Genomic DNA, 7,552 nt, shown 5'->3' with positions numbered 1-7,552 from the left:
CCTGAATCGGACCCTCCAAGTAGATTAAGATCATGTCTGGCCTTAATCGGGGGCTGCATGTTGGAAATTCGGCAGAAGCTGAACGGAGAAAAGACAGAGATTCTGTTGTTTGGTCCCCACGAGTCTAATTGTTTTTGGATCCCTGATTTTTGGCCAGAATCTCTTGGCCCGTGTCCTGTAGCCAGTACCTCAGTTAAAAGCCTTGGAATCAAACTACACGCTTCTGGGCCCAGAGAAGCTCAGGTTGCGGCTGCGTACAATATCAGCTTTCTTAAACTTAAATTGTTAAAAAAAAAGGTGCTGGCTTTTATTCCTCCACATCTTCGGTCTGAAGTAGACACTGCTTCAATTATGGGGTTGCTTGACTACTGTAATGGCATTTATTTGGTGCAACCAGAGTTTTTGCTGCACTGTCTTCAGGTGTTGAAGAACTCTGCTACACGCTTGGCCATAAATGCTCACTGGCTCGTGATTAAACGGCACATTGAGTTTAAGGTTCTTTATTTACAATCACAAACTTGTACGCTATTTACCATCTAGAACTCTGTGCTCCTATTCACAAATTGTATTCGTTGTTCCCAGATTTCAGAAAGCTTGCGTTGGGGGTTGGTCTTTCGGTTTTGGCACCAAACCTGTGAAATGCCCTTGCTGCTCAACTTCGAGATCTGGCTGATCCTCTCCAATTTCGTATGGCCTTAAAGAAGTTTCTTTTTGTTTAAAACCTTCTGATTAAATAATCTTTCGGTAGATGCCTTTGGGCCTTGGTTTTTGTGCTGTATAAATCCTCAAATAACTAGCTTAACATCTCTCTAAGCCCCCCTTCAACTACTGCCTCTCTCCATCGCCAGCTACCTCTACAACTGGCTCGCCAACTCCTTCCACCTATAGAATTGGCAAACTGCCCGCTCTTCTTATAGGGGCGTAGACTAATGAGCTGTCCAAACCTAGATTGGGGACATCCGTGGGAATGTATTGAAGCTATGTATAGATTGGCACAGTGGTTCTCCTGCATTGATATCCGCTGATTGCAATGAGGGTTTACTGATGTGTGCATCACCATGGACTAAAACGATTTTAGCCTCAGCCACAATCTTGAATGTTATACATGACTTCCTGACACCACAGAGCGGACTTCCCCCATGCTTTTCCTTGCAAATGGACTATGGCCGTGCTCACTCCACATCAGATGCTACCAGCAGGCTGAAACTACTCACTTAAACTGTTGTGAGACTTTCAGATGTAAGACTAGGCACCCAAACAGAGGGGTCACAGTGCAAAAGACCTTTCTTATAATGGATCTTGCTAAGCCCCATAGGGTCCCCTATAGGGCCATAAGCAGTGACGGTTTCATACCAGTGGAAGTCACCTGCCTTATTCCTGGGCCATAGTGGGGTGGTCCAGAAGCGATTCATTCGGTCTTGGGTGACCATGCAATTCCTCCGGGCCACGTCTCATATGGCATTTGGCTGCACTTGGCCCCCTGACCACCTCATCCAGCACTCCTAGGTATGGGCAGGGAACCTTGTCAAAGTAATGCTTGAGGGACCCTTGGTCTCTCAGGGTTGGGGCGTTGCAATGACGCAGAGTTCTTTGTGCAAGGTAAACTTGCACATTTATCTGCACCTTCATTGGTTGGTGGTACAATTGCATGTGGGATTCTCTTGATATATCCAGAGGGAGCGTCCTACTGCACTGCCCTGTATTAGAAGTCAGTTTATTCTATTGGCTTGGTGATGTCATAAGAGTGGTATGATGTCATGCGGAACATTTTTAGTGTGAAGCCTAAGGAATGTGTTGAGTGTGTTAGTTAGACCTGAGTTACTGTGGATTAGATGTACCAGAGGGTATTTGCCTTGATGTCTCTCGTATTCAAACGTAACCTGCAACTTAAGTTACCTGGAAGACCCATATTAAAGGTGCATTCTTCAAAACCTAGAACCTGTGTCTGAGCCTGCCTGGACTACATCTACCATTTTTTACAGAGTTTCCCAGCAAAACCATTTGAGTGAGCCCATCCTGCATGTTTAGACTGCCATTATGCATATTATGAAACCCACCTTGTTTGTTCTGGAAGCTTCCCTGATTATTCTGCCAATTCCCTTGATTATTCTGAAAACCTCTTCCTCGAAAACCTCCCCCTCCTCGCGGAGTAAAGCCATAAATGCTCTGATCAAACTGCCTTTGGTTATTCACCTGTGGCATAGTCACAATCTGCTGTGAATTTGATCCATCTACACTAGACAACATTGCCCATTCAATGGCATATTTAGATGATTTCTTCTCCACTAACTTCGCCACTTGGCCTCTTCGCTTTTCTGAGCATCGTCTTTTTTGCGATTCAATTCCTGCAAGAGTCTGCACTAATGTTACTGATGAATTACCAGTCTCTATAGGAGAATGCGACATGAAGGTGTCTTTTGTTATATTCAAGACAGACACATATTGGGTCGAGATCTAATGAAAAAGTTGAATATGACAATCTCGTTCACCGATAGAGGCATAGTGTGTTCAGCTCCAGGAATGCATTATTTAGATGTGAGTGAATTTATTATGGCATTTTCAGGACAGATAGCCATGAGAGCCACACCTTTAGAACCAGAGGTTTTTCAATATGGAGTACGTATTCTATTGACATGGCTGCCAGGCCTAGTAGGCAGAACAATGAGAATACCTGATGAATTTCTCTTTAGGCCAAAGATACCTATGCATGAAGAAGAGGCACAAGTTTTTCCCGCTGTTTACGTTTCTCGCAGGACCTGATCGAACAATTTAAGCCTTGGTACCAGCGACAGATTGTTCCCATCACATCTTCTACATCTCTGAATATGAAATACGGAGGTGAGTAAGATGTACGCACTCACTTTGAGAGTTGTTTATGAATTAATAACAGTATGTAAAGAGAAATGAGGATGACAAGAGTCCATGATAGGTTTTATTGATTTTATTAAATGTTTTTGCGTAGATGATGTGGCTCACTCCAGTCCATGAAAGGCAAGACATAACCAGATCTTTGCTTCACGTCCTGATGAAGGTCTGAGAAGAGAGGGACATGATTATTAGTCTCATGACCGAAACATATGTCGACTACAAAAACTGTTCAGTATTGTAACAAACTGTAAATCACATATGTATCAAGGATAGGCTCAAAGTATGTTGTAAAAGTACTTGTCTAATGAAATGGTGTAATACGAAGTTTGGTTTACACAAAAAGTTGGAAACCCATTGGTGATTTGTGAGTGTGTGTGTGAATGAATGACAGAGAACACTTCGTTGTGAGCTTGATTTTGATTGAAGTATTGATTCTATGATATTGGTATGTATTATTATTACAAAGCACATATACATATATGTTTGTATTGATTAAATAAAATTGGATAAATAATATATTGAGTTAGATAGTGTTGTCATCCTCTATCTAATGGTCCATGCTTCTATTTTGTTAGCCTCCACAGTGCCAATGCTATACGTGCCATCCTAAAAACAGCTGGATCTGCCACACCTAATCTTCAAAGTCCGGCTGAATCCACGGCATAGTCGGTGCAGAACATCCCAGCACTGCACAAAGTCACACATGCTTCTTTTTATCCAACGTCTCCCAACCTCTGGCTGTGGACAAATTACACTGGCATGCTCTCATTTTCCGCTTGGTGTCATGAGAAAATCACCTTTGCAGTAGGAAATAATCTGCATCACAGCTGTCATCAACTTCTTTAAATAAGCGAGCAAACGTGACCACGACATGTGCCCCAAATATAGTCCTCCAAAATGCACAATCACCACATCTACAGTACCAACAAAGGCCACACATTTGCAAAGGAGATCCAGGCACCCGAAACCCCACTCATAAACTATGCCCCAAAAAGCCTGCACTCCTTCCAGCTGAAAGTCAGTATCAAAGCCTCTTTCCACTGCATACCTGTGCAGATCGTGCAGAAAGGTATCACCGACTATAAGCACTCGGCGACTGTCCATCTCTGCCAACTTTCCTGAATCAGTTTTGGGTAAGTATGTCACTGCCCCTTCCCGTGAACCACACTCTCGAATCCTCATTGGAGAATCCCCCCAGTTCCATTTGCGAAAGCTCCATGCTCAGAAGGCCATGATGTGGCACGTGCTCTTTCCCAGCTACAGCTAGGGCCATGTCCCAGTAAAGCAGACACAATACTTCTTCCCTTTACACTCAAATTTTCCAACACTCCCTTACTGGCGGCTATTGGCGACTAAGACATTTTCAAAAAAGCCTGCACTAATCACTTACTGAACCTCGGCATTGCACACTATAATTTCTCTACACAACTCCATATTTCCCGTTAAAAACTCTGAAAACACGTTCCCTTTGCTTCCAAAGCCCCTCCACCAGAAACCTTTCCTACAGGATGCCCTATTTCAGCATCCACAATGATACTGCAGCGCACCCAGCACACCTTTCGCCATGCACACAACAGTCCACCCTTGCCCACACCCAGAACAACACTATGAATCCATGCATGCGATCACGTGGGCAGCTAACATTGTGCACAAACGTAACATACATAGCAGCACTTCAACCCAACTCCCTCACACCAGAAAGCACCCATTCACGTAACCAAGCACATTTAAGGTGCACTTCTACCATATGCTCTTCCATACTGACAGTATGCAAACCCAGCACCCAGTGCCCACACTGCATGACTTTTCACACCACCATGACCAAGTACACATAAAAAACTTTACCATGTTGTAGCAGTGTCCTCACATGCAAAACCAAACCTGCAAGCATGGCACCTCACTTTGCATCAGGTCACCACCCTCTAACTGCTGCAAAATCCAAAATGCATTACTGCCGTGTGTGTCCTAAAGTCCTAGCCTCTTGAGTGCATGGCCTTCAGCCATGCACCCAACAGTCTAGGCCTTCAACATTCTCACTGCTACATGATGGCACAATCCATTTCACCATGTCACCAACTACGACAATCCACATATACAGCACTGCCATCAGCATTTATACCCAACCTGCACACCGCCATACAGCTATACAGGAACAATTGCTACACTTACCACAATGTAGAAACACAACACTGTCTTCAGCACGCCTGTGCACTTTCATTCACATAGTACGTACGTACCCACTTCCATTCACAAAGTAATCTGTCACTGTAAACCTACCCACATACTGTTCGCAACACTGCTCCTACTCCAACCAATCTGCACACATCACACTATGCAAGCACCCCCCTCTACCGGCTACAGAGTCACACATGCATTGCTGCGGTGTGTGAGCTGAAGCCCTAGGCTCTTGAGATCATGGCCTCTGGCCTACGGCCATGCACCCAATAGTGTAATCCTTCACCAAACCTACCCCAACTGCATGCACCCATGCATGCCACCATGTCCCCAACCACTGCTTCCATCCGCATAGCACAGACACCTGTGCTCCCACCCACCCTATGCCATAACCAATTCACTTCCCTTCTGAAATTCACCTTCCACCATTCACCACGGAAAGAGGTTGCCACAGACAGGTCACCAATATAGAACCAAAACACTGTCTCCTGCACAACTGTGCACTTTCATTCACATACTACGGACGTACCCACATCCATTCACAAAGTATGGTATCACTGCTAACCTACCCACGTTGCTCCATTAGCGCTACTCCAACCAATCTGCACACATCACACTATGCAAGCACCTCCCTCTACCGGATACAGAGTAACACATGCATAGTTGCGGTGGGTGAGCTGAAGCCCTAGGCTCTTCAGAGCATGGGCTCCGGCTTACAGCCATCAGCCATGCCCACAATAGTCTAATCCTTCAACACACCCACCGCAACTACATGCACCCATGCATGCCACCAAGTCCCCAACTACTAATCCATCTGCATAGTACAGGCACCCGTGCCCCCACCCACCCTATGCCATGTGCCATGTGCAATTCAATCCCCTTCTGAAATCACCTGCCACCACTCACCACGGAAAGAGGTCACTGCAAACCGCTCTCGGCAGAAACTATCACGCTTTTACGACAGCTGCCTCAATTCACCACACAAAGTTGTCGGCTGTCTAGGTACCCGTAAAATCGTGCTACACGCACCAATACTGCAGCCACTCCTTCGTCTTCTTCCACCTACTTACATATGTCACATTAACCACTTATCACTCCCTCACCCTTTCCCTCCCTTGCTGTGGCCAACACATGGCGTACAGTACATTTTGCAGACCCTTCCACAGGCGCACTGTCCTCTGAGACACCATGGCGACGTTTTGCAAACATTGTTGACGTACAACACACTTCCCTCCAGCCAACCACTGGCCGCGTCCAAAGTTCTCCGACAGCATGCCATACCACAGGCCAATGACACTTCGGGCCACGGAGCGTACAGGGAAATGGGTCAGCAGAGCGGACCCAGATATCACTAATTTTTAGAGACGTACATTTCAATCATTTCCAACAAAAGTACTGGTCGGATTCCAACCAAAGACACAAAAGCACGCTTTCTGACCCAAACCCCCGCTCCTGCCGCAAATTTGGTGAAAATCCATCCAGCCGTTCGGGCTGTAGCTGTGCTCAAAGTTTTGCCCCATTCAGTCTATGGGAAAAAACATTTTTGGGACCCCCTATAACTTTGCCCCCCCTTCACAAAACCTCCCCCAACTTGGCAACAGAATTCAGAGCCGACCATATACTTGTTTTGCAAAGTTTGGTGAGGATTTGTCCAGGGGGAGCGAAGTTATAAGCCGCCGAAAAAGTGCTCTTCCTATGAGTTTAGCAACTTAACCATAACTACACGCTGTTACTGCAGGCCGTGTTATATATATGAACCTGACTTTGCTGATTATTTGATTCGTATTCCATGGATGCATGGCACATATGTATCACTAAAGCTTTATGGCTTGTTGTTTTGTATTTATTGAACACCCCAGTTGGAATTATTGATATCCCAGCTGAAAAACATACTCCTTTTTAATCTAGATTTGTATGAAATAGGGGTCTTTTGATATAATGAGCACTGACATCACATATGTAGCTTGTATGGCTAAAATTCAGTATATTGAATATGCTCCTGACAGAGTAAGGCATCCCAAAGAAAAGGGATGAAAGCAGAGAGGTAGACATGATTCTATTAACAAAATGCATCTCACCGGAAGATACACGTGATACAGCACTTGTATTATCTGTATCTTCCGGTAAAATGCATTTTCTTAACATAATCGTCTACCTCTTTGCTTTCATCCTTTTCTTTGGGATTGTTTACTCTGTCAGGAGTATATAAAATATCTTCTCACCAGGTCTTGGAGAGAGAAACCTCAATTGCTTCAATCACGCAGGACTGTTTTTGCGAGGGTTTGAGCGACTAAAACGATGCAGTGCTCATCAGTTTCCACAAATGCCTTAATGAATTTAGCTAGTCTTCAGCATTTCCTTTAGGCACTAACGAGGCTTTCAGCTGAATTCATGAAGAGACATGCTGTCTTTTCAACACCGTGATCTGTATAGGTTTCGTGCCAGTAATGAAAGTATTGAGCTTGGAGCCCTTTGGATAGCATGCATGCAATGGCTGGTATGCAGAATA

The sequence above is a fragment of the Ambystoma mexicanum genome, chromosome 3q, assembly GCF_040938575.1.
Source record: "Ambystoma mexicanum isolate Mex_15411 chromosome 3q, UKY_AmexF1_1, whole genome shotgun sequence".
Taxonomy (NCBI): Eukaryota; Metazoa; Chordata; class Amphibia; order Caudata; family Ambystomatidae; genus Ambystoma; species Ambystoma mexicanum.
Note: the sequence above shows the minus strand (reverse complement) of the source record.